We start from the raw sequence: 26,281 nt of genomic DNA, 5'->3' as shown, positions 1-26,281 counted from the left end.
TTTCTGTAAAGAATGTCATTGGCATTTTGGTAGGAACTGCATATAATCTATAGGTTGCTTTGAGTAGTATGGGCATTTTAACAATACTAATTCTTCCAATCCATGAACATGGGCTATCTTTCCATTGTGTGTGTTTCCTCTTCAATGTCTATCATCAGTGTTTTATAGTTTTAATTGTAGAGATCTTTCACTTCTTTGGTTAAATTTATTCCTAGGGATTTTATTATTAATTTTTTAGCTATTGTAAATGAGATTGCTTTCTTGATGTATCCTTTTTTAGATTGTTTGCTGTTGGCATATAGAAATGCTGCTGATTTTTGTGTGTTGATTTTGTATCCTGCAACTTTACTGAATTCATGTATTCTATCAGGTTTTTGTGGAGTCTTTAGGCTTTTCTAAATATAAGATCATGTCATCTGTAAACAGGGACAATTTTACTTCTTCCTTTCCAGTTTGAGTTCCCCTTATTTCTTTCTCCCGCCTAATTGTTCTGGCTAAGAATTCCAATGCTGTGTTGAATAAAAGTGGTGAAAGTGGGCATCTTTGTCTTGTTTCAGATCTTAGAGGAACGGCTTTTAATTCAGCATGATGTTAACTTTGAGTTTGTCATATATGGCCTTTATTGTTTTGAAGTGTGTTTCTTCTATACCTAGTTTGTTGTAAGTTTTTATTATAAAGAGATGTTGAATTTTATCAAATGCTGTTTCCCGCATCTATTGAGATGATCATATAGTTTTGTTCTTTATTCTTTTGTACAATGCGGTATATCACATTTATTGATTTGTGTATGTTGAACCATCCTTGCATCCCTGGAATAAATCCCACTTGATTCTGGTGTGTTATCTTTTTAATGCATTATTGGATTATGTTTGTTAGTATTTTGTTGAGAATTTTTGCGTCCATATTCATCAGGAATATTGGCCTGTAGTTTTATTTTTGTTGTTGTTGTATCCTTATCTGGTTTTGGTATTGGAGTAATGCTTATCTTATGAAATGAGTTAGAAGCAATTCTCCCCATTTGTCCTTTTGGAATAGTCTGAAAATAATTGGTGTTACTTTGGAGGGAGCTTTTAATACAATGGAAATGTTCTACATCTTGAGCAAGGGCAACATGAGTGTATATACTTGTCAAAACTGCACCAGAACTGCCTGTCAGCTGCTCAGGCAGTAGCATCTGATGGTGGCATCTCTCTGGGAACTGTACATTCAAAAATAGGTGCATTGGTTATATGTAAATTACATCTCAATAAAGTTGATTTAAAAAAAATAGAAAAAATCTAATTAAATTAATCCCTCTCTCCTGATTCTCCACCAACATCTCTGGAGAGTCCTCCTTAATCTTCTTTATAAATTCTTCATTTTTCCCTTTGAAACTCAGGGGTTACTTGATGTTCCATTCTGGATGCTCTTCTCCCTCATATAACCATAATTATTTCACTCAGTATTTGTGTTATAACTACCACCTATTTGGGGATCCTTTCAAATCTATATTTCTTGCACAGACTTTTCCCTTGCACAGACTAGTCCCAGAGAACTATATCCAAATGCTTAATGGAAAATCTGTATCTCAAGCTAACATATCCAAAACTAAGACAATTACCATATATAGGCCAGAAGCAGTGGCTCACGCCTGTCATCCCAACACTTTGGGAGGCCAAGGCAAGAGAAAAACCTGAGCCCAGGAGTTCAAGACCAGCCTGGGAAACATAGCAAGACCCCATCTCTACAAAAAAAAATTAATTAGCCAGGCATGGTGGCATGTGCCTGTAGTCTTAGTTACTCAGGAGGCTGAGGTGGGAGGATTAGTTGAGCCCAGGAGTTCGAGGCTGCAGTGAGCTATGACTGTGCCACTCTACTCCAGCCTGGGTTACAGAGCAAGAGTCTATCTATCTCTAAAAAAAAAAATTAGCACACATAACTTTAAGCCTACCTTTTATACAATATTCTTTATTTTTCTTTTCTTTTCTATTTTTCTTTTGAGACAGAGTCATGCTCTGTTGCCCAGGCTAGAGTGCAGTGGTGCAGCCTTGGCTCACTGCAACCTCCACCTCCCAGGTTCAAGTGACACTTGTGCCTCAGCCTCCCAAGTAGCTGGGATTACAGGCATGCACCACCATCCCTGGCTAATTTTTGCATTTTTAGTAGAGACAGGGTTTTGCCATATTGACTAGGCTGGTCTCAAACTCCTGGCCTCAAGTGATCCACCTGCCTCATCCTCCCAAAGTGCTGGGATTACAGGCATTAGCCATCACGCCTGGCCCTATACAATATTCTTCATATGCATTGATGCGCTGTGGCTGACACATAGTAAACATTTTATATATTATTCATTGAATGAATGAAATGTGAAATAACTAACAGTCAAATATGTCTTCAATTCTCTGGTGAGTGCCTATATTATTAAACTCATGACCAACATGCTTTGTGGAAATTATTTCCACAAATGTTAGTTCATTCTCTTGTTCCTTTCTCCTCCCCACCACTACCTGCACTCCCACCCCAGATGGAGAGAGGGTGAGAATGGAGTTGGTACACATCTCTGAATGGCACCTCCTCAGATTGACAGGCTTCAGTATTTCAAGATAAGAAAAGCTGCTCTCCTCTTCCCCTTCTTTCCCCCTTCCAACATCGTGGTCACCACCAGAACTGCCTGCAATTGGTATTCTGGGCAGATGTAGCCAGCTGCAAGGTGTGTTATCTGATAGTGCATCTGTCTGGAAAACCAGAAAAAGGAAAACTGTGTTTAGAAGGTATATTTTTCTCCTCCCCAGGTAAGCAGGAGAAATAATAGAATTCAAATTGGAATGACCGTGCAGCAAAACTTCTGCGCACTAGGTGTTTATCCCAGTTCATAAAAACAACTGTTTTGAAGTAATGAAAAGAACTCCCTGTTGGGGAAGCAAATGGAACTACATGTTTCTGAAACAGTTTGAAAGAAAACATCACACTCAATGACCAGACAGCAAAAACATGTCAAGCAGATTGGCACAGTTTGCTTCACTCACAAATCTTCCCCAGATGAGGCTCCAGGAAAGGCTGGACCCCTTGAAATCATACTACCATCAGGAAACCACGTGGCCTCCTATTGTCAAACCCATACAGCCTACTCAGCTTCAGTGGGATGTAAAGTTCCCCTTTTTTTCTATACTCAGAGCCTAAAAATTCAACTTCATTTCTGTTTCTTTAATGGTACCCTACCAACTCTGAACCTTGGAACGCTGTCCCCCAAGTCCTTTTCTCTGTTGTCTCTAAAGACAAACACACAAGCTTTTATGGTTGGAAGAATTAACTGCTAATCACTAGAGGAAAATAGACACGGAAAACAAAAGCAACAAAGACGAAAACGTTTATTTACCTAAGAGCTCTTATATACAGGGTAACCAAATGTCTCTGTTAGCCCAAGACGGTCCCGATTAACATCTATTTTCCTGGCATAATTACTAATTGCATCTGTTTCACTCTCAAAAGTATCATGTTTGGTCATAAAGTAGAATAAGTTATCCTATTTGTATGGCACTTACTTTATGCTGGGCATATAAACATTAACCTATTTGATCCTCAAAGCAATCTCATGAGATAAGAAACATTTTCAAAGTAATCAAACCGAAGTATGGAGAGGTTGAGTAGCTTGCCCAAGAGTACACATATAGTCAGCATCTGAGCCAGGATTTGCCAACAGAGGCAACTGGCTTCAATGTCCTTGTCCTTAACCATTGTGGTAAGCTATGACAAAGCTTTAGGAAATCATGTGTTCTTTCATTTAATAAGTATAATTAATGCTTACTATATGCCAGGCACCATGCTACTAACTAGGAATATAGTCATGAAACAGGCCGAGGATGTGCCCTGAGGAAACTTTCAGTCTGAGGGAAACACAGATACAACTAAAAGGACAAGGGGTACAGGCACAGGGTGCATGGAGAACAATCGGGATAGAGGTGGGGGTGGCATCTAATCAGGCATTAAGAGATGTTGGAAAGTTTCCTGGAGGAAGTGACATCTGAGGAGAGTGCTGAAGAAAGAGCATTTTATCTAGACTGGAAAGACCAGGAAAATGTGGTTCAGGCAGAACAACAAATCAGATGGTCCTAAAGCCAAAGAAATCACAATGAATCCACATAGTTCAGGAGGGTTAGTGTTGCCTGGGGTCAGGGAAGGAGCAAAAGTTGGAGCTAGAAATATACACAAAGGCCAGATCAAGAGGAGATGTGACTGACATGCTCACATTTGCACTTTGTCCTGAAGTTAATGGGAAGCACATGGCTTACTAGGAAATTAAGCAGATAAGTGACCTGATCAAATTTTCACTTTACAAAAATCATTAGTGCTGCCGTGCAGAAATGGTTTGAAGAGGCAAGAGCCAGAGCAAACACAGGAAACTCAGACAGAAGGCTGTTGCCAGGATCCATTAGAGGGAGGAAACAGGCTTGAACTAAGGTGGTGACTAGAGATGCAGAAAGACTTGGTGGATCAAGGAGGTAGAACTGGCAGGATTTGGTGATGGGGAAGATGTGGTGGGTGAGGGGAAAGAAGGGTTACAGATGCCAGAGAGATGTCCTATCTGAGTCTGGAGCTCAGGAGAGAGACCTGGGCAAGAGACACACATTTGGGAATCACCCACATACAGATGGTAACTAAGCCAGCTGGTTAGGCGGCTTATCCAGGAGAGTGTGTAGAGTGTGAAGTGAAAGAATTTGCAAGACCAGGCACGGTGGCTCATGCCTGTAATCCCAGCACTTTGGGTGGCCAAGGTGGGAAGATCTGAGTTTGAGACCAGCTTGGGCGATGTAGGGAGATCCCATCTGTAGAAAAAAATATTTTTAATTAGATGGCCTGGGCCAGATGCAGTGGCTCATGCCTGTAATGACAGAACTTTGGGAAATGAAGGCAGGCAGATCACCTGAGGTCGGGAGTTCAAGACCAGCCTGACCAACATAGAGAAACCCCATCTCTACTAAAAATACAAAATTAGCTGGGTGTGGTGGCACATGGCTGTAATCCCAGCTACTCAGGAGGCTGAGGCAGGAGAATTGCTTGAACCCAGGAGGCAGATGTTGCGGTGAGCTGAGATCACGCCATTGCACTCTAGCCTGGGCAGCAAGAGCAAAATTCCGTCTCAAAAAAAAAAAAATTACCTGGGCAAGGTCGCACACGTCTGTGGTCCCAACTACTAGGAGGCTGAAGTGGGAAGATCACTTGAGCCCAGAAGGTCAAGGCTGCAGTGAGCTATGATTCCACCATTACATTCCAGCCTGAGTGACAGAGCAAGACCGTGCCTCAAAGCAAAAAAATAGAAAAAAGAAAAGAAAAGAAAAAAAGAACTGGCCACATCATCCAATGTTAGTGTCTCTCCTAACAAGAAAATACAAAGAAAAAATCTGGCCATGCTCCAGTTGGGGTGGCTCATGCCTGTAATCCCAGCACTTTGGGAGGCCGAGGAGGGTCCATCACCTGAGGCTGGGAGTTCAAGACCAGCCTGACCAACATGGAGAAACCCCATCTCTACTGAAAAAATAAATAAATAAAAAAATATATATATATAAAATTAGCCAGGAGTGGTGGTGCATGCCTGTAATCCCAGCCTCTCGGGAGGCTGAGGCAGGAGAATTGCTTGAACCCAGAAGGCAGAGGTTGCAGTGAGCCGAGATTGTGCCATTGCACTCCAGCGTGGGCAGCAGCAAGACTCCGTTTCAAAAAAAAAAGACAGAGAAAAGAAAAAAGAAGAAAACTGGCCACAAAGAGTTGGAAGGAGGAGAGATGAGGGAGACCGAGCAAGAAAGCTTGATGTCGTCATGGCCGCCAAGAGAAAAGGAAAAGGAAACCAGTGTCTAAGGCTTCAAGGGACACAAGTTTGGGCCCAGGCATATCCACACAGTTTATCAACAAGATGGTGTTTGCAAATCTTAATGGTGCAGTTTCACTTGCAGGCAGGAGTGAGACTGCAAAGGGAAGAAGAGAAACTGCAAGGTGGGAATGGGGAGCAGGCAGTGTCTCAGGGAGAACTGTGGGGGAGGTCGAAGTAGAAGTCATGTCCCAGAACAGAGGCATCCAGCACCCTGCTTTTGTGTATGTGTGGCAAGAACACTTAAAATGAGATCTACCCTCTAAATAAATGTTTAAGTATACGATACATTACTGTTGACTATAGGTATGATATCATACAGCAGATATCTAGAGCGTATTCATCTTGCTGGACCAAAACTGTATGCATGCACATTGATTAGTAACTCCCCATCTCCGCCTCCCCTCTCAGCCCCTGGCATTCCACTCTTTGCTTCTGTGAGTTTGACTATTTTATTTTATTTCATTCCAACAGCCTGGGAGAGTTTGACTATTTTAGGTGCCTCATACAGGTGGAATCATGCAGTATTTATCTTTCCATAACTGGCTTATTTCACTTAGCAGCCTGTCTAAAGTTTGGTCAAGGAGAGAGTCCTTGTCACCAGTTGGCTGGGGCACAGAGAGAGAGGAGGCAGATCTGCTCTGGCTTATCCTGGAGGGACAAGCAGCAGTCAAGGCTTTGCACATCTAGTTATCCTAAGAGCACTGAGAAGTTGTAATTGGGAGGGAAGTTATATGACATCATCAGATTGTGTTTTCTCAAAATCTACTCAGATTGCTGTGTGGAGAATGGGCTGGAGGGGGCAAGAAGGAAATGCTGGAAGACTAGTTAGATTGCCAGTACTATCGTCATGGATAGAGACAAGAAAACGGGCAGAACAAGGTGATGGTGGTGGTAGAAACAGACATAGAGGGATTTGACAAATGTAAAAGGTGACACTGACAGGACTCGGTGATAGAGTGGTGGTAGGGAGAAAAAGGTATTAATAAATGGCTTGGTATCTCATTTAATCTTTACTACAACCCTGTGAAACACGTTATTATTTCCTCCATGTTATGGATAAGGGATTTGAAACTCAATGTACTTGAGCGACATGACCGGATCACACAGCTGGTAGGTCTGGCTATAAAGTGATGCCCCCCTCCACTATGTTATACAGCAGTCAAGCAGTTCTTCCTTGAAGAATGCTCTCTTTCCTCTTGCACCACTGAAGGCTATACCTAGTCAATACTTCTACTAATAGCATGGTACTTCACCTACAATATTCTCATTATCTGTTTGCCTATAAAACAGGAAAATAAATAAGAATATTATCACAGAAGCCGGCCACAGCTTAAGCCAGCTGATCTCCAAGGACAGTACAAATCAATTCCTTTGCTGAAGAAAGTGACTTCTTGGGCTTATCTGGCTATAAAAAGTGAAGGCCCCTGAAGACAGCTGAGATAAGAAAGGTTAGGGCAAAGAAGTTAACTTGCTCTGCATGACAAAGTTACAGGAATTTTGAAGAAGGAACCATAGCCATTAATATAGTTTGGATGTTTGTCCCCTCCAAATCTCAGGCTGGAACATGATCTCCAATGTTGGAAGTGGGGCCTAATGGGAGGTATTCGAGCTATAAGGATGGATGCCTCATGAATGGCTTGGTGCCCTCCCCACAGTCATGACTGAAGTTTCATTCTATTAGTTACCATGAGATCTGATTGCTAAAAAGAGCCTGGACCTCCTGCACTTCTCTCCTGCTCCCTCTCTTGCGATGTGACATGTCTGCTCCCCCTTTGCCTTCCACCGTTAGTAAAAGCTTCCTGAAGCCTCACCAGAAGCTGAGCAGATGCTGCTGCCATGCTTGTACAGCTTGCAGAACCATGAGTCAAATAAACCTCTTTACAGTGCAGATTACCCAGTCACAGGTATTCCTTTATGGCAATGCAAAATGGACAACTACAGCCGTCATGCTCGTCACTGTAACCCTAGTGCCTAGCACACAGGTACTCAACATATTTTTGTTGAATGAATTTGCTTTAAGAAGGGGATTATCTCTGGAAGAGAAGATGGGAGGCAGGGTCTGGAGAGAAGCAGGGACGGAAATTAATGAAGAAACAGGAGTGACTGGGCACGGTGGGTCACGCCTGTAATCCCAGCACTTTGGGAGGCCAAGGAAGGCAGATCCTGAGGTCAAGAGATCCAGACCAGACTGGCCAACATGGTGAAAGCTCCGTCTCTACTAAAAATACAAAAATTGGCTGGGTATGGTGGCCCGCGCCTGTAGTCCCAGCTACTTGAGAGGCTGAGGCAGGAGAATTGCTTGAACCCGGGAGGCAGAGGTTGCAGTGAGCCGAGATCACGCCACTGCACTCCAGCCTGGGTGACAGAGTGAGACTCCATCTCAAAAAAAAAAAAAAAAAAAAGAAGAAGAAGAAGAAGAAGAAGAAAAGAAAAGAAAAGAAAAAGAAAAAGAAAGAAACAGGACTGATGAAGTCAAATGGAATTCCTTGAAATGGGATGGTCCATGGCTTCTAGAAACAGTATTAACTGATACTAAATTTTAAATTTTCTGTTTTAAAAGAAAAATTGTTATAAAACTGGACTGAAATAGAACTTTGCATTACATAAATCATGTAAATTTCTAGTCAAATGTTTATACAGTTGTCTGATACACATTAAAGGCAAATTCTTTCTTATGGGTGATATTGGTGGCAGTGGTGGGCCATCCGGAGCAGCCGCTGCCACTGCGCCAGCTGCAGCAGGGAGGTGAAAGTGGTGGTGGCAGAAGTAGCTGTGTGAGCAGCAATGGTGGTGCGTCCCCTGTGCCCCATGTCTGGAGACAGCTGACTGCACCGCCCCCACCCTTGCATGGCCAAGTGGGACCCACTCCCAGGCCCGGAGCCTCTACCACTCTGGACCCTGGCACCGCATCACAGCTCTTGCATGGTGCCCCTGCAGGGAGGGTACGGGGAGGAGAGATAGCTGCGCCTGGGACACTGCTGTGCTCCAAGGGAGCCAGCAGGAGCCAAGGACAAGTGGGAACCCCCCAGAGCCCACTGTGTGGGGCCTGCCACAGTGAGGCCAGCCGAGCCACCCACTAGCAGGGGAGGAGGGTGGTTGGGCATGCAGGGGTGGGCAGAGAGGGGCCCAGTGAGGACCTGGAGCCCCCAACTCCAGACTGCAAGGAGATGCCACCGGAGCTGCATGCATGATCCAGGGACTGGGTGAGAGCCCCACCCTCCCAGGCACAGGACCTGGGCATCTCTGTACTCTGCACCCTCAGGGGCCCAGGAAAGTCCCTGCTGCCTCCACAGGCTCAAGGGTGTCTGCTCCCACTGCCTGGCCTCTCCCCACTCCTGGTGCCCGCTCTGGTCTCAGAGCAGGACTGGGGCAGATTGCAGGGGCAATGGGGTTGGGGGAGCTGAGGTGGGGCAGAGGGCAGGTTGGAGCTGGCCTGCAGGTACCCCTTGGTGGGAGCAGCCTGGGCACCATGGATGGCAATAGGAGGCAGACAGGCTTCTGGGTAGAAGGGGGCAGGTCTCTGATGAGGCCCCACCTTCAGGCCAGGGAGGGCCTGAAGCCTGGAGGCCAGGTTGCTAGTCCCTCTGACCCGAGTGAGAACTTGTGGTGCCTTTTCTGGGCTGCCCATGGACCAACTGACATGCACTTCGTCCCCTTTGAGGCCCATAAAAGCCCCAGGCTTAGCCAGAGCTGGAGAGATGACAGCTCGAGCTGACCTGTGAATGAGAGCAAATGTGAAACAAGCTCTCAAGTATGTAGCAGATACTATTTTCTTCCCAAACATCCATCCCCACTTTTTCTGGTAATAGATAGAGATAGATAGATGGATGGATGGATAGATAGATAGATAGATAGATAGATAGATAGATAGATAGATAGACAGATAGATAGATAGATAGATATAACATTTGGCTATAACTTTCCCCTACTCTTCATCCATGTCTGCAGGCACATGACCTAGATCTAGCCAATAAAAGCAGCCTATCCCTGGCCACAATGACTGGTTCAGGGATGAACACATGGTCCAAGCAGAGCCAAGGAGACAGTGGGATATGTCTCCCACTTCTGGAAAAGAGCAGGTGCTCCTTCCTATTGAATATGATAAAATATGAAGCCTGAGCTACTGCGCTTTTGCCAATTGAGGAAGAATGCATGTCTAAAACAGAACCAACACAGAAGAAGCAAAGTTGAGAGACACAGGGACAGAAACCTGGTCCTGGCTGGACACAGTGGCTTGCCCCTGTTATCCCAGCACTTTGGGAAGTAGAGGTGGAAGAAGCACTTCAGGCCAGGAGTTCAAGACCAACTGGGCAGCATAGTAAAACCCCATCTCTATAAAAAATTCAAAAATCAGCCAGGCCTGGTGGCTCACTACCTGGGAGGCTGAGGCAGGAGGATTGCTTGAGCCCAGGAGTTGAAGGCTGCAGTGAGCTATGATCACACCACTTGCTCTGTCACTCCAGTCTGAGTGACAGAGCAAAACCAGAAAGAGAGAAAGAGAGAGGAAGGAAGGAAGGAAGGAAGGAAGGAAGGAAGGAAGGAAGGAAGGAAGGAAGGAAGGAAGGGAGGGAGGGAGGGAGGGAGGGAGGGAGGGAGGGAGGGAGGGAGGGAGGGAGGGAGGGAAGGAGGGAAGGAGGGAGGAAGGGAAAGGAAGGGAAAGAAAGGGAAGAAGGAAAGAAGAAAGAGAAAGAAAGAGAGAGAAAGAAAGGAAGGAAGAGAAAGAAAGAAAGAAAGAAAGAGAAGGAAGGAAGGAAGAAAGAGAGAAAGAGAGAAAGAGAGAAAGAAAGAAAGAAAGAGAAAGAAAGAAAGAAAGAGAAAGAAAGAAAGAAAGAAAGAAAGAAAGAAAGAAAGAAAGAAAGAAAGAAAGAAAGAAAGAAAGAAAGAAAGAAAGAAAGAAAGAAAGAAAGAAAGAAAAGAAACCTGGTGGTCTTGGTAACATTTTTGAGAAAACTGATCAAGCCTCATCTCAGGTCAGACTACTCCTGGACTTTCTTATTGTGTGCTCCAATAAAAATCCTTTTTCCATTTTGGATAACAATTTCTGTCCCTTACATCTGGAGTCTCAACGATGATGTAAGATAGGGATTTGAGTTATTTTATTTGGAAAGTACGGCTGCAGAAAGGAGTTACGCAAGTCTACCTCCATTCAAGACTGAGTGCCCTGAGGTCCAAATCCTGTGTTAGTTATCACTGCAATGTTAACAGGCATTAATGGTTATTTTTAGGAATAAAAGGAGGACAAGAAAAAGGCAAGTGGCAGAAAGAAAAGGGGATGGGAAATGTATAAACTCCTCCCAAGAAAGCGGGTCACCTGGTCACTTTGTTCAGGGCAGACTGACCCTGCAGGAGCCCAGCAGGAACCATGAAGCAGGAAATGAGGGCACAGAAGCCTCCAGCACCAGACTGTTCCAAAGAGCCATTTACCAGGAAATTGCCTAGAAATGACGGTGCAGCCATAACCGGGTCATTAGTTTCCCTACAAATATTTCTCCCTTTTGTGTGCAACAAGGACCCATTCAGCCAACTGTGTGGGGCTTCAGCTGAAATAACAGACCAGAGGAAATGTGTAATTGGCTTTCATCAAATTGAAACTGTAAGGCAGCCTAGCCAAGCTGAAGCTCTGTCTCTGGCCTTAGCACAGAAATTATTTTCTGCTTAATGTGAGGTTATGTGTGGGAAAGAAGGGGGAATAGAGGAGAAAAAGAAAGAGGACCAGCCTTTGGGTCAGCTTCAGCCCTTCCGGCAAGGCTGCTCAGAGCTTTGTCTTAGCAGCCAACAAGGACAGAAAAGGAATCTGGCTCCACACTTTTGGAGAGGAAGGGACCTGGGACAGAGGAAGAGAGGAGAGGCAGTAAGGGGAGGGGTGGGGAGAAAGGAAAAGAGTTACTCCTTAATGAAATAAGGTGACTTACAAATTAGCTTTTAAAAAATAGTTCTCAGCTGATATCTTTTCCCACCAGACTATTTATATGAAATTTACACCTCGAAATAACAAACATAACGTCAACCAGTTTGCGAACTTACCACCTGGCATATGTGATGGTGACAATTTAATAATTGTTTAATAATTTAAAAAAGAAAAGTGAAAAAGAAAATTTGTGACTCACCCAAAGGGATATAAAGCATTATTTCAGGCACTTATGACTAATCTATATTTTGGGTGTGAGGGGAACTTTGCTGGATGATTTGGGAACTCTGTGGTATAGCTTATATATTTACAGTAAATTTTTCTTTTTTTGAGAAGGAGTCTCACTATGGTGCCCAGACTGGTCTTAGATCCCTGGACTCAAACAATCCTCCTGTCCCAGCCTCTCAGGTAGCTGGGACTACAAGCACACACCACTGTGCCCTGCTTATTTCTGGTAATTTTCTATCTGGAATTTTCTCTCTCATCTACTGCCAGGAATATTCCATCTACCTTTCCTTTTAGGTCCCTTTGAGCTTTGCATTCCCCATCCTGGCCCACCAGCTTCAGGGAAACATGTGAGGGAAACACAATTACTGAAGGGAGACAGGACTCAGCTCCTCTGACACCCTCCCCGGGGCCTCTGACAGCAATATCGTTGTGCAGTTCCCATAGTGCTGCTCTGGTCACGTGCTTCCCTGAGCAAATTTTCCCCAGGATCCTTTGGACTTCTGCCTTGGTGTTTTCATTGCCATCATCTCAGGTGGAGAACTCCAAAAGACCACATGACCCTGGTTTCCTGGTTTCCTGGTCCTCAGGAAGAACTGCCAAGCAGCAGCAGTAATGGAAAGAACACTGAGTCACACAGGCCTGGGCTCAAGTCCCACCTCTACCACCCACCAGCTCCATGAGGCCATGGCGGAATGGAAACAGTGTGGGACTGGAAACACGAGGACCTCACTGTGTGACCTCAGGCAGCTTCTCAGTTATTCCTTTCTTACACTGTCCAAATCTCAGTTACCTCATCATTAAAATGAAGATTATGATCACCACTTTAAAGTGTTGCTGTGGGGAGTAAAAGAAATCATATGCCTGGTGTGGAGTAGGCACTAAATAATTGGCTAATGTTGCTCTCATATTGTTATTGCTATTATGTGACCTTGGGGAAGACACTTAACCTCTCTGAACTTGGGATCTCTTCTGAAAACCTAGAAGTAATAAAAACTACCTTTCAGGATTGTAGCAATAATTATATATGTAAAGGTTACAAGGATTATTTATGTCACATATGTACCTGGTAAGCACCCAAGTTAGATTTCTATGCCTCTCACTTCTGGACTTCCCCTAATGCAACCTAGCATAAGAGACGAGGTCAGGAGATCGAGACCATCCTGGCGAACACGGTGAAACCCCGTCTCTACTAAAAAAAAATACAAAAAAACTAGCCGGGCGATGTGGCGGGCGCCTGTAGTCCCAGCTACTCCGGAGGCTGAGGCAGGAGAATGGCGTGAACCCGGGAGGCGGAGCTTGCAGTGAGCTGAGATCCGGCCACTGCACTCCAGCCTGGGCGACAGAGCGAGACTCCGTCTCAAAAAAAAAAAAAAAAAAAAAAGAGTTTAAAGCTTCCGACTGGGCACAGTGGCTCACGCCGGCAATCCCAGTGCTTTGGGAGGACTAGGTGGGCAGATCACTTCTGATCAGGAGCTGGAGACCAGCCTGGCCAACATAGTGAAAACTTGTCTCTACTAAAAATACAAAATAATAATAATAATAATAATAATAATAAACAATTGGCGGGGCTTGGTGGTAGGCGCCTGTAATCCCAGCTACTCGGGAGGCTGGGGCAGGAGAATCGCTTGAACCCGGGAGGCGGAGGTTGCAGTGAGCCGAGACTGACACCACTCCACTCCAGCCTGGGCAACAGAGCGAGATTCCGTCTCAAAAAAAAAAAAAAAAAAGGAGAGAGAGATAGAGAGTTTAAAGCTTCCATCATGGCCAAGCTGGCTCCTACATTTTGCCAAAAACCAAAGAATCTGTCTGTCCCTGAGGTGGATTTTTGAGCTGCCAGTCCTTGGAGTCCCCACCTGCTGTGCTGTGAGCTCACAACCATAAAAGGAAAAACTGTGTTGGCGGGAGGCATCAGAGGGACGGTCAGAAAGGAAGCCGACGGCTGCAGGATTCACTACTCGACACTAGGGGGCACAATAAGCTCAGGAACACTTTAGGGCCACACCCAGCAATCTCGTTTCCCGGTGCCCGAGTCTCCCCAGATAGGGCAAATCCAAGCAAGAAGAGAACGTTTAAGAACTGCCCAGAAAAGCCTTTGTGGGAACAAATGATGGGAGAAAATGCAGAAATGCAGGGGGCAGTGGAGGGCACACCTTCCCTTCGGCTTCAGCCTGGTCCCGGGCTGGAGAGCCCTGTCTGGCTTTCAGATTTTGACCTCCTCATCAACCCCGGGGAGAAGGGGCGGGGCCGGGAAGTGTGAGGAAAAGGAGATAATGAAGACAAGCCAGAAGCAAGCAAGCATTTCTTTTCATCACTTTTCCCACTCATTTCAACTTCTTTTTTTTTTTTTGAGACGGAGTCTCGCTCTGTCACCCAGGCTGGAGTGCAGTGGCCGGATCTCAGCTCACTGCAAGCTCCGCCTCCCGGGTTCACGCCATTCTCCTGCCTCAGCCTCCCGAGTAGCTGGGACTACAGGCGCCTGCCACCTCGCCCGGCTGTTTTTGTATTTTTAGTAGAGACGGGGTTTCACTGTGTTACCCAGGATGGTCTCGATCTCCTGACCTCGTGATCCGCCCGTCTCGGCCTCCCAAAGTGCTGGGATTACAGGCTTGAGCCACGGCGCCCGGCCTCATTTCAACTTCTACGTCTAGCTCACTCAGCACTCAGCATCTTAATAAGTCCCAGTCCAGTGGGCCACAGCTAGAAAGAGCCTTATGGAGCCGCAGATGTTTAGTTGGAGGCTGGAACTCAGAGAAGAGGATTGAGCAAGATCTCCCAGGTAGTTTATACTTTCATGTACATCAGGTCGCTTGGATACTGACAACCACCTGGTCATGTAGACAGAGGCTATTACCTCATTTAACAAATAAGGAAACAAGTTCAGGTAAGTGCCCATAGCTCTCCTCCAAGCTATCAAGCCTTTATTGCCACCCACTATCCCCACTTCTCTTGCTTTCCCTTGTTTTAAAATCAGTCCAGGCCGGACGCGGTGGCTCATACCTGTAATCTCAACACTTTGGGAGGCCGAGGCAGGTGTGTCATTTGAGGTCAGGAGTTCGAGACCAGCCTGGCCAACATAGTGAAACCTTGTCTCTACTAAAAATACAAAAATTAGACGGCGGTAAGGCGCGCGCCTGTAATCCCAGCTATTTGGGAGGCTGAGGCCGGAGAATAGCTTACGGTATGCAGAGACTGGGCCACTGCGCTCCAGTCTGGGCAACAGAGTGAGACTCTGTCTCAATAAATAAATAAATAAATAAATAAATAAATAAATAAATAAAGTCCAAACTATACACATAATTCCAGGAAATTGCTACTCAGCTCCAAATATTCTATATCAAATTTGAAAATATTTGTTGCATTCCCCATCTTCCTAACCCACTTAGCATGATGGAGAGATGATAGAGCATAGTAATTTTGAGGGTGCACTTTGGAATCAGATCTAAGTAAATATTCTGTGTTCATCACTTACGAATTCCATGACCTTTGACCTCTGTGTGCCTCAATTTCCTCACCTGCAAAAGGGGACTGTTAACATCTATCTCGTGGAATTCTTTTAAGGATGAAATGAGATGTCATATAAAAAATTGCATAATGCTTAGCACATAATTGAATAGCTTGATTAATGTATCTAGCATATATCATTATATTAAATCATAGGCTGAAATGATCTTTAGGAATTAGTCCACTACTTTCATGCCTTTTATCAATGAACTTAAATGGAGTTAAGTGAGAAGGCTACTTTGCCAAGTAAGTTTGTGTATCAGGTCGAATGGTGTCCCCCCAAAATTCATGTGCACCCATCTCACACTGTGAATTTATTTGGAAATAGGGTCTTCACAGATGTCATGAGTTCAGATGACATCATGGTGGATTAGAGTGGGCTCTAAGTACGACGTGAGTGGGTCCTTTATAAGAAGAGGAGAGGACATACAGAAACGCTGAGACATAGAGAGAAGAAGGCCATGTGAAGACAGAGGCAGAGATTGGGATGATGTAGTTACAAGCCAGTGATCACCGGGAACCACCAGAAGCCAGGTGAGAGAGACATGGGATGGAGCATCTCTCAGAGCCCCCAGAAGGAACCAACCTTGTCAACACCCTGTTATTTTTTTTTTTTTTTTTTTTTTTTGAGACGGAGCTTCGCTCTTTGTTGCCCAGGCTGGAGTGCAGTGGTACGATCTTGGCTCACTGCAACCTCCACCTCCTGGGTTCAAGCAATTTTCCTGCCTCAGCCTTCCAAGTAACTGGGATTACAGGCTCCTGCCACCACGCCCAGCTAATTTTTGTATTTTTAGTAGAGACGGGGTTTCACTATGTTGGCCAGGCTGGTCTGGAACTCCTGACCTCAGGTGATCCGCCCACCGCAGCCTCCCAAAGTGCTGGCACTACAGGGCTGAGCCACTGCACCTGGCCAACACCCTGATTTTGTACTTCTAGCCTCAAGAACTGAGACAGAACACATTTCTGTTGTTTTAAGCCACCCAGTTGAAAACTACTATAGTTGATGACAGAATGAGAACTAGACTCCAGATTTTTTAACCTCTAGTCTAGGCCTCTTTTACTTCATTGCTGCCTCCCCAAGCCAGCAACAAACATTTATGGAATACCTTCTTAGAAAGTTTACTTATTTGGAAAAAATCGACACAATCTGTAATTTTTAAGCACTTTAAGTTGTTGCCTGACACACAATAGGTATTTAATAAATATTTTACTGTCCAGTTGATAAAATGATAGACATTAAAATGTTATATTTTGTTATACAAATCTAAGATATTGTTATGAACCATTTTTTACCTCTGCATACACCTATGCACCAGACTCTAAATTTATTTACAAGGTTTGTATATTGAAGAATCCCAAGGCTCCATAACTCTCTCACTGCTACCGTCTCAAAGATACACGAGGTTCACAAGTCCTGCCTGTTCCCTACTTCTAGGGGTGAACAATTAAAAGGAAAGCAATCTGAACAGCCTTAGGACTCTGAATCCTACAAGGGTTGTTTTCATTTTTGCTGAGTCCATCTACACTCATTTAGGAACACGCAGAAGGGAAGCTAGGAAATCAGGGGAGCTGCCCATTGCTCTAAAGGAAGTAGGTCACAGGGCACTGCTCCCACCCACTCAGCCAGGGAAAAGAATGGGTGGTGGTGGGTTAACAGTTACAAAGGGAATGAGGGAAACTAGGGAGGACCTGCCGGGCATGGTGGCTCATGCCTGTAATCCCAGCCATTTTGGGAGGCCAAAGCGGGTGGATCACCTGAGGTCAGGAGTTCGAGATCAGCCTGGCCAACATGGCAAAACCCCATCTCTACTAAAAATACAAAAATTAGCGGGGCACAGTGACAGGTGCCTGTAATCCCAGCTTCTCGGGAGGCAGGAGGCGGAGGTTGTAGTGAGAGATTGCGCCATTGCACTCCAGTCTGCGAAAAGAAGCGAGACTCTGTCTCGAAAAAAAAACAAAAAACAAAAAACAAGGGAGGAGCTGATTCACTAGAACAACTCTTAGAGTGACTCAGAAGCTAGCAGAAAATAGCCTGTTCTCCCACATCTGCTTCATTGTCAGGCGATGAGGCACTTCCTCATTGCATACCCATAGGCAGAGCAAAGGGGAGGAGGAGGAAATGGGATTTTTCAAGTTCCTTTGCCTGTTCCAGCACCTAACACTCCATATTTGTAATCATTTCAGACATTTTATTTCCAGTCAGTATTTATTGAGTACCTACTCTGTGCCGGGCCCTTCATCTTACCTTTCAGATTGTCAGTGTTCAGAACACAAGGCATGATGCCTTTCTGAAGTTCGGTATATCCTACATCATTACACCAGATTCACTTATGCTGCTATTGAGCACCTCCACACATAGTCTTGCTGTCCTTCATGTATAGAGATGACCCTCCCAAGCCTAAAATCAACAGGGGGAGGCATGGAGCTTTCCTTCTGGCTCTAATGTTTGCTTTACAATCATCCACACCCATTTTTAGTCCACCATGTGAGAGCCAGTGTGAAGTGAGCAGAATATGGCATAAGTTTGGAGTCATACATCCTTACTGGAAATTATTTACTATTTACTAGCTCTATGACTTTATTTGACTTCTCTGAATCTCTATCTTCTCATCTGTAAATTGGACACAATGGTGTCTATCCTACACTGTAGGACAGATTTCTCATACAGTACTGAAGATGACATCAAATACCATTTAAATGAAAGTACATGGCACAGTGATAACATGATAAATACTCGTTTACTTCTTTCAGACTATAATCGCACAGACTGATCACATCCCTCGGTCAGACTGTAAACTGCATGGGGCAGGCGGCATCTGCCTTGAGGACTGTTTGCCTAGGCAAGTACTAGGTCCCTAATGCTGTCTTGCGAATTATAATTGCTAAGTTTAGGGATAATGTATTAAGTGTACTACATTATTTGTGCATTATAAATATTCGTCTCAAATATTTACTATATTGTATTTAAAATAATGTGGTTATCGTAAATGTAACCAGCTGAATCAATCTGTGAGCTGACAGCCATTCTGTGGAAATGGAATTCAGAAACTTTGACTTCAGGTAGGGATACAACTAGTTATACATCCACTCCCCTTTCTGAGTTACTCGGTCCTGCCTAAGACTTGCTGCCACCAAGATCTGCATTCCTGTGTTCACAAGGCAGACATTCCTTGCATCCTCTGTACTCTCCATTGTTTAACTTCACGGCAAACACCATTCCCCGCAATATAATGAGGCCAAGGACAGAAAAAAGTCGCCTCAGCTGGCAAGCATAGTGTGGAAAAACCTGCCACACAAATTTGCAATTATTCGACTTCTGCCTGGAAAGCAGGTCGGCTGGATTTATGTCCCCCAAAATTAGTATTCTCTTCTGTACAAACTGTGGTTGAGAGAAGGGTGATCTCCAGGTGTTTCATCTTTGCACCCTTGCTTGCAGCACCACGCCCACAGTCGCGTCCAGAAAAAAGAAAAAAAGGGGGGAGCAAGGAAGCCAGGTTTTCAACAACTAATTCATTCTAATGCAGACATCAAAGCCCACTTCATTTATTAACATTCTGGAAAAAATCCCAATCGATCAGGCCACCAGAGCCCTCCTTTCCTAAACTCCCCGTACAGTCAGGGAAAAGCACTAAGCACTAGCCACGGTCCTGCCCAGAAACCACGCAGAGGTGGAAAGTTGCAGACCAAGGGCCGGGAGGGGCACGAGCCCATCCTGAAGCCCGGGACCGAGGACGGCGCTTCCTCCCGGAAGTGACGCGAGCTCAATCCCAGCCTTGCTCTTCCCAAACAAAAGGGATCTTGGGGCCCCGGGAGGAGCCTGAATGACATTGGAGAAGCTCCGCCTCCAGCCGGCGCGGATTGGGGACAATGCTGGAGAAGCAAGGAGGCGATTGGCGCTGGTGAATGCCAATGCCCCCGCCGGGCGGCTGAGGGGGCGGGGCCTCTGCCGCTGTGGATGGGGAGTAGAGGCGGAGGGGAGCGGAGCCCGGTGCGTCGTGGAAAGGTAGGAACCACACTCCCTGGGGCTTGATGATGGCTGAGAGGCCGGGTTCTCAAGAGCAAAGCAAGTATAGGGGCACCGGTAGCTTCCCGCCGCTGTCCTAACGGCCTCTGGGCCCATCCCCTGAGGGGGCGGGGCCATCTCCTCCACCTCCCGGTATTCCCCGAGGAGGCGGCTCCTCATCCTTTGAGGGTCCTCACAGCTACTTTTTGTCCCTCGTCGATTCCCAGCTCCTCAGAAGGGGCTTCCCTCTGATACCCCTCATTCAAAGGCTCTTCCCACCCCGCACCTCAGCCTTGGAGGAGAGGACTCACAGGTACCGTACCGATTCTCTAGGCTGCCGCCCCCAACCCCGTTTTGCACCCCCGGAAGGCCAGACATCCCTCCCTACACCTGTCTCTGCTCTCCAGGGTGGGACTGGAGCTGCTTTCCTCCGTAAGATAAAATTAGTGTTTCCCAAAAAAGAGGGATGGGGCGAAGCAAAAATCAAAGACCGACCTAGACAGCCAGCTTTACCGAGGAAACGGCTTCTCCCACTTAAGTTCTTCCCATCCCCCATTCTCTGATGCTCAGTCTTCCTCCCGCCGCCCCTCACATCCTCTGGCCTCTTGTGAGGAGTCGAGAGCTCTCCTGTTTTGGGACTTCTTTGGACTCTGAAAGAGGGAGAACTAGGACCTCCTCTCCCTCGCCCTTTGTACCTTTCTTCTACTTTCTGTTCCTTCTGGGAGAACCCAGCCTCTAAGGGTTTCTTAGGTTTGAATTGCGTTTCATTTTTCCTTTTCCACCCTATTTCTTCTCTGAGAACTTGATGAAAAGCCATGTTATATTTCACAGTGAGGTGGGTGTGTTGGATATCTGCAGAGTTGGCTTTGTGTGGGCAGGAATGCAGTGTATGTTGCTTGACAGTCAATGAATAACACCATGTTTTCAAATGAAACAGTATACATAAGTAAATAAATAGCAGTGGATTAGGAATGAGTATATCCCAGTCTAGGATGGGCTGGTCCATTGCTCAGGGAGACTGCAGTTAACCTTGAAGGTATACTGCAGTTTGAAACAAAAGGCAGGAAGTGTTTGAAGAAAATTCAGGGTCAGTCATCTAGGCTTATGATTAATCTAGTCCTGTGTCCTTTGGTTACTCTCTAACCCCTTTTTTATAGTGTCTCCCCCGCCCCCAGGAAACATTCATGTATATTTTGATTGGTTTTACGATCATCTATCAAAATTTAGACGATGAAAAGTAATTTTTTAATCTCAGAGATCAAAGTAAATAAAGGCAAGGTGTTCTAGCTATTCATGTTTACCAAAAAGTGCCTCTAGTGTGCTCCTAAAGGTTTTGTCAAGTGGCCTTCATTTCAGCAGGTGCAAAGTGTTGATTTTGACCTCAAGTTAATGTCGTTGAATCCCCAGTAATCATCTATCGCTAGCACTTTTATATATTAAAATTTACCATATTTTTAGCATAGTTTTTTTTTTGCTTTCAATCTCAAGTCCACCTCCCCGCTGTCAACTATAGCCAAAGCTGATGGCAATGAAGTTCAAGGAGTTGGAATCACAGAGGGTGATTGTAATGACTGTTGTCTTTTACCTTCTTGATTAGACTTCCTGAGGGTAATTATTTTTGAATAGTTAGAATTGAAGGTTTCAGAGTGCTCACAGATCTTCTTAGTGAGCGTTTCCAAATCTCCAATAAGAAAGCACAAAGAAGAAACTGGAGGGTGTCTCTAGCAAACACAATGTGTGCTGCAATAGAAGGGTAAAACATGGGCTCCCTGCAATAACAGCAGAAAAAGCTAAAAGTAGAACAGAAAATCCCAAAAAGATAAGTTGTATTACATCAGCAGAGAACAGAAAATAAACTAAGGTAAGAGACTAAGCAAACCAAAGTTGTGGTGATTGCTGAGCTTTAATAGGAAAAAGCAAATAATGTTCTTTTATTATTTAGCACAGTAAGCAAGATCTGTTTGTTACACTTTTGGGTCTTGAAAATCTTTCCTTTAACCTTTTCAACACCTGTTTGGTCATGCCAGATGAAGAAAAGCGTACTATGCAGGGGATATATGTCTGATCTCTCTCCTTGAATTATAAATTCTTTGAGGGCAGATAGTAGTATTTTTTGTTTTTCGTCTTTGTCTCTTTCACAGTTCCTGGTATATAGTATGACTTAATGAGTGTTTGTTTAACTTAGTTTGAAGCTGTCACCTTAGGGTAGACTGAAAGGCAATGCACTGATTAGATGTGGCACAACTTGTTAGTATAAACCGTCTACTTGTTGTCTTCATTTAACTTGATTTTCCCCATCTGCTGTCTTATGAAATTCCAGTGTCTTAAGTGACTAAAATTTTGAATTTCTTATAAAGAAATATCTGTGAGGCAGGATGTGGTGGCTCATCCCTGTAATCCTAGCTACTTGGGAGGCTGAGGCAGGAGGATTGCTTGAGCCCGGGTGTTTGAGGTTACAGTGAGCTATGATCATGCCACTGCACTCTCCAGCCTGGGCAGCAGAAAGAGACCCTGTCTCTTAAAAAAAAAAAACAGTTAAAAAAAAAAAAAAAATATATATATATATATATATATATATATATATATATATATATATATATAAAATCTACTGGTTAGAAAATACTATTTTTACTGTCATGAAATTTGCACCAGACTTAAGAACATAATGAGTGCTAATCATTTCAGGATTTTATTGTTTTAAATATCTGACCCGATAGGAATGAAGTGAATTTAGAAGAGCTCACTAGGGACTGATTGTTTACTGATTTTTGCTCAAGAATAGTTTCTGAGGCCAGGCTCCGTGGCTCACACCTGTAATCCCAGCACTTTGGGAAGCCGAGGCGGGTGGATCACGAGGTCAGGAGTTCGAGACCAGCCTGGCCAACATGATGAAACCACATCTCTACCAAAAATGTAAAAAATTAGCTGGGTGTGGTGACATGTACCTGCAATCCTAGCTACTCGGGAGGCTGAGGCAGGAGAATTGCTTGAACCCGGGAGACAGAGTTTGCAGTGAGCTAAGATTGCATCACTGCACTCCAGCCTGGGAAACAAAGTGAGACTCTGTCTCAAAAAAAAAGAGAATAGTTCCTGAGTGTCTGGTTTTAACAAGTTACTGATCTACTTTGGGACTTTTAAAATGGATTTTTAGTTGATTTTGTGTTTTTAAAGTAACATTAAAAATAGGAACGGGGCACAGAACAGCGTTGGGTCCCTAAGTGTAATTATACAGGCTGATTATTGATTATGGTGGGCATAATACAATCGGTCTTCTCTGGATTTGTATCTTGGCAAAATCACATTTGCAGTGCTACCAGTTAGTTTGCAGAACAGAATTTGAATTCTTGGTTTTTCTGAGTGGAGTAGAATGGTGTTTCTTGGGGGTTTCCATGTAATTGGTGTTTGGCGTCATGAAGCAGGAAGCAGAGATATGCTTCTAGAGGAAATTTGTTCAGTCTGTGGTGGTTGGCCCCAGGAGTGGCTTGTTAGCCTGTTTTCTAAAGGCCATTTTAAAATTTTTGAATATTTGGCTGAGCATGGTGGTTCACACGTATAATTCCAGCACGTGGGGATGTCCAGGCAGGCAGATCACCTGAGGTCAGGAGTTCGAGACCAGCCTGGCCAACATGGTGAAACCCTTTCTGTACTAAAAATACAAAAATTAGCCAGGTGTGATGGTGGGCACTTGTAATCCCAGCTACTAGGGAGGCTGAAGCAGGAGAATGGCTTAAATCTGGGAGGCGGAGGTTGCAGTGAGCCGAGATCACAACATTGCACGCCAACCTGGGCGACAAGAGAGAACCTTCATCTCAAAAAATAAAAAATTAACAAAATTAAAATTTCTGAATATTTGCTGCTATTAACTAAAAATTAAATCTTCCAAAGTTCAATTTAAAGCATTTTAGTGAGAAAATGGCTTATTTATTATGAGCCTCAAGAATGTAGTTATTTACAACACAGACTTTAAAGGCAAACCTAGGTTCAAATCCCAACTCTGCTACTGTTCACTGTGTGATCCAGGGCAAGAGAAAAATTTTCTGTCTTCACCATAGCTCAGTCTCAGTTTCCTCAGCTGTGAGATAGAAATAACTTGGAGAGGTGTCTTTAAGGATTACACAAATAGGCCAGGTGCAGAGGATCACACCTGTAATCGCAGCAGTTTTGGAGGCCAAAGCAGGTGGATCACTTGAGGCCAGGAACTCAAGACCAGCCTGGCCAACATGGCAAAACCCCATCTCTACTAAAAATACAAGAATTGCCAGGCGCGGTGACTCACGCCTGTAATCCCAGCACTTTGGGAGGCCAAGGTGGGCAGATCACCTGAGGTCAGGCATTCGAGACAGCCTGACCACCATGGAGAAACCCTGTCTCTACTAACATACAAAATTAACCGGCGCATGCCTGTAATCCCAGCTACTCCGGAGGCTGAGGCAGGAGAATGGCTTGAACCCCGAGACGGAGGTTGCAGTGAGCCAAGATCGCGCCATTGCACTCCAGCCTGGGCAACAAGAGCCAAACTCCGTCTCAAAGAAAAAAAAAAAATACAAAAATTAAGCAGGTATGGTGGCACATGCCTGTAGTCCTAGCTACTCAGGAAGCTGAGGCATGAGAATTGCTTGAACCCAGGAGGCGGAGGTTGTAGTGAGCTGAGATTGCGTCGCTGCACTACGGCCTGAGTGACAGCAATACTCTCTCCAAGAGAAAAAAAAAAAAAGGATTACATGAATATACATACACACGCACACATATCACAAAGCAAGGTACCCAGGATATAAGAAGCACTTAGTAATTGACAGGTATTATTATTAGCACTTGGCATGTGAGTTAAGGAATTTAATATTAAACATTATTTTACTCCTTCAGCATTTTAGCAAAGGTGAAGACTTAATGTTGGATTTTAGTTATTGATTGGTTTTGTTTTAAATTTTTCAACATATGACAGTCCTAAAGAGAGGGAAAGAAAGCTTGCTTGCATATGTCATGATCTCAAGCATCTGAGCCAAGGAGTTTTAGGAGAGTGTATATCTGTCTTGGAGTGTGTGTATTTAATAATTTTGTTATGCAAATTATCTTTCTTGAGTTTTTTGGTCCAAGGAAAAAAGAAAAGCAAGGGATTCAGCTAGCTGATGTCTTCTCTCTGAATTGTCAGTTGCTCCACTCCAAGCTCTACTCTTTAAGTAGCACCATCCTGAATGTCATATAAATGGTTTCGTGGATACTGTGATTACTGTGCAGAGTTATACCTTCTGTGAAATTTAAGGAACTTTTAATGGTAATTTTGATTAAAAGTGGTTTTTACCTTACTTTTGAAGACAACCTCCCCGACTGTCCCCAAAGTAAGGAGCGACGATAGGAACAACCAAAACTGGAGTGAGAAGAAAACATGGATAGGGGAGTTGAGAAGAGGTGGGGGAACGTGAAGGGTGGGAGTTTGTGGGTTAGAGAAAACAAGACTACAAGGAGGCATCGAACTACATAATGCAATATGCTGTAATATGGCTCATCTTTGCCAATTATTTCCAAACTCTACATTTCAGGTACAGAGCCAGAACTTCCAATCTAAATGTGTCATTTGCTGTTTAATGAATCCTTTCCAACTTCTGGAGCCACGAAGAATATAGTTCTCAATTGTTACTGAATTTAAAGAATGCAACCCTTAATTGTTACTGAGTTTAATAGAAACAAGAAAGGACAATAGGAAAGCACAGGATGATGGTGTCTACAGACAAAGATTCCTGACCCTGAGCTTTGGGAGCATCTGCATAGATTCTATGTGCAAAACTGCTGGGAAAGACTAGGCTGAAGCTGAAGTGTACTCTGGGTCTACCCACCATAGAAAGGTGAGAGCCAGGCCAGGCGTGGTGGCTCACGCCTGTAATCCCAGCACTGGGAGGCTGAGACAGGTGGATCACCTGAGGCTGGGAGTTCAATACCAGCCTGACCAATATGGAGAAACCCCATCTCTACTAAAAATACAAAATTAGCGAGGCATGGTAGCACATGCCTGTAATCCCAGCTACTCAGGAGGCTGAGACAGGAGAATCGTTTGAATCCAGAAGGCGGAGGTTGCAGTGAGCTGAGATTGCGCCATTGCACTCCAGGCTAGGCAACAAGAGGGAAACTCCGTCTCAAAAAAAAAGAAAGGTGAGAGCCAGGGAAGGAGAACAGAAAGGAGAAGCGGGGATAAATTGTTTTAACACGAGATAAGAATTGTAAGTGATAATGGAGAGAAGGATGAAGGATAACTGACAGGTAGGTTATAGGAAAAAGAAAGAAGCACAAACTGGTTTTTTTGTTGGAGAATGGGGGCTTGGGGGAGGCCCTCATTACTTAGTTTCTGCTAAATAGTCCTTTCTGTTGTAGCAGGTGCTACAGAATTAACAACAGAACCAATCTGGTTCTTAACTGACTTAATGTTTGAGGGTATAACAATGATCTGGTCTAGCCTTATATATCAGTTTCATCTTGTTGCCTCTTGTCCTTAAATTGAGGCCACAGAATAAATTTCCTTAAAAGGCTCTATCCCCAAAGACTTCTTCACTTCTAAACCCTTAGCTGTCACCACACTAACAGACTCTTAACACGTTCCTCTTAGGGGTTGAATTACTTCTCATTCGGCCTGTCTCATATCACAGTCATCATTTCCCCAGTAAACGCAGTTCCGTTTCTGACATCCCTGTTTTTGCTATTGGTATCATCGTTCTAGTCACCCAGTCTCAAAACTTCAACTGATCTGGGATTATTTCCCCTCTTACCTCCCTAAATGAAAATCAGTCATTTACAGTAAGTAAATTCT

General features: G+C 44.4%; 1 protein-coding gene across 3 annotated transcripts in view; it reads left to right on the top strand.

The window, feature by feature from the left end:
* The window catches only part of CTTNBP2NL (CTTNBP2 N-terminal like), a 117,265-nt gene that overhangs the window by 32,035 nt on the left and 58,949 nt on the right, over positions 1-26,281 (top strand). Inside the window, exon 2 of one of the 3 annotated variants that reach the window (XM_077968925.1) lies at positions 19,449-19,485. The gene's annotated coding sequence lies outside the window, so the exon portion shown is untranslated. 3 annotated transcript variants of the gene reach the window in all.

The sequence above is a fragment of the Macaca mulatta genome, chromosome 1, assembly GCF_049350105.2.
Source record: "Macaca mulatta isolate MMU2019108-1 chromosome 1, T2T-MMU8v2.0, whole genome shotgun sequence".
Lineage (NCBI taxonomy): Eukaryota > Metazoa > Chordata > Mammalia > Primates > Cercopithecidae > Macaca > Macaca mulatta.
This window is presented reverse-complemented; position numbering and strand designations above follow the sequence as displayed.